The sequence below is a fragment of the Glycine max genome, chromosome 3, assembly GCF_000004515.6.
Source record: "Glycine max cultivar Williams 82 chromosome 3, Glycine_max_v4.0, whole genome shotgun sequence".
In the NCBI taxonomy this organism is placed as follows: domain Eukaryota; kingdom Viridiplantae; phylum Streptophyta; class Magnoliopsida; order Fabales; family Fabaceae; genus Glycine; species Glycine max.
Window position 1 is genome coordinate 23,938,297 of NC_016090.4, and position 2,286 is coordinate 23,940,582.

Here is a 2,286-nt window from a genome sequence, read left to right on the forward strand (position 1 = left end):
GAATCCCCCAATTGTCGATCATGCAATTCCTAATTGGATGAAAATGGATCCTCTTGTTGATTTGGAAACAAAAGAAGTGCAATCAGCAAATTAGGATAACATCTTATTGGCTAGGAATTTGCTTGGTAGGGTCAAACCTGCATTCAGACATAACAAGATTTTTGTGGAACCCTATAACCACCACTCTCGGCACTCTGGTCTTACTCAACATCTTGCAATGACATTCTTGACTATGATTTCTCCTACTTCTCATCCTTCATTGTCTACCGAAAAGGTAAAGAGAATTACCAACCTGATTCAATGCTTAACCTTTTTAAATTCCACCTATTTTTGCCTGATCCTAAGATAACCACTAGTTTCCTCATTTGGTGGTCTAATGTAAAAGATGCCATTTTTAAAAAAGGTCTTACTTTTTACCTCATGCAAGCCAATGGCCAAACTCAAACAAAACTTGTCACTAAGATTCCAAGTTAAACCCAACCTTCTCCTTATCCAACTTCAACTTTGACTAAGAAAAAGAAAAGCTTATTAGTTGGGATTACCATTAATCCTTAAATATCTTGTAAAAAATATTTTCCTCATAACTTTACCTTTTCATTTTCTCTTTCACCCATTTTTATTTGAATAGCATATCTTTTTCCTTTCCATTCAAACATCAAATTAAGACAATCGACTCAGAGAACAAAGAAGAAAACACTTCTCCAAAGCTAGTTCCTTTGACTTTTAGAAGAACTACCAGATCTATTGCTACTAAGAAGCCTTGTATTCCTAATCATCCTTCAGTTCAGGTACCAATATCTAATTTACCATTTCTCCTTACCTCTTCATTGTCAAATTTCTAACTCAAAGCTTTTCTACAAAAATCATTTGTTGCTTCTAGTCAAAGCCGCAAGAGACTGAAAATTGGATATGTTTCTTCACCTCTTCATGTAAGCCTCTTAATCGTCATGGAATTTCTACTTCTTCTTAATATGATCTTATTGACTCACTTTTGTTTTCACTCTCAAGACACTACTTCTATTGAAAAACCTTCTAATGTCCCATTCAAATCTTTTGTCTTTCCCCCATCTTGTCGAATGTTACTGAGGATGCTTTAGCCGAATACTTCCAATCTCCTTCTTTCTCTACTCCAGAGGTTTCAAACATATATCTTATTGACAACCATTTTTTACACATGGAACAATTCATGTTAGGAGACATTCCTTTTGACCCTGCTATGTTGATGTCAGTTTGGCTATCTTTGGCCAAATTAGCCAGAGACCCCACTGTTTTTGACACTAGCCGCCAACTCTTGAATCATATCAGTATGGAAATTGGAAAATTGATTTTCAATCATATTATGCACCAACATTGATATTGTTCTTCTCGACCAACTTGGCATTGCTAAGGCAATTGCAAACTCAAAAATCCAAATTTACCACCAACTTTCATGTTGTTGAAGTGGAACAACTAGCTGACTTAGTTGAACATGAACATCTCAACAAAAGAGTTGTAGATCTGATAACTGAACTTGGGCGTATCAAGAAAGAACTAGCCGAGTTGAATCCCAAGATTACCCTTCTAAACTCCAAACTCAAGGGCAGTTTACATCAACTTGTTCAACTTTATGCTTTGGTAAACTCTCTTGATCTCAACAACAACCATATACTTCATCAACAAAAAGGGTTGTGGAAAGATCTTAATGCAAGTGAAACAAGTATCACTGAAGATAGGAAAGAAGGAGATGACTTGTAGCAAAAGTTTGATCATGCCATGCAAGCCATGTTCGCACCTCCTTTTGTTCCCCCTACTTTGATTGCTCCATCTGCAATTATTCCACCAATAGGAATCATGGATTGTATCGTAGAAATTTTTGCCAAAGTCTCTAGTGCTAATGTTGTCACGCTTGCTTAGAATACTTCTATTGTTTCCCCAAGTGTTGATGTTGGACCTATCGAACCACCTAAAGGGGATCTAGGAAATGTTGGTACTTCTTCTACTGAGTTGACTGGCATGGTAATTGATTTGGCGGCCAATCCTTGAAAAATCCTTCTAAACTTATGCATTTTCTTTGAATAAGTTTGATTTTGGATCACTTTGGGATTAGCCATGTGACCAACTTGTGGTCACTGCTAAAATTTATTTTTTTGCTTCTCTCCTTCTTTCCATATAGAAGGATGGAAACTTTTAAAATATTTGGCATTTATGCTTCTATCAAGTTTTTTTCCATCCTAATTAACTAGCCAATATGCACCATTGAGTAAAATATGACTAAATATAAATGGTCCTTCCCATTTCGGAGACCAC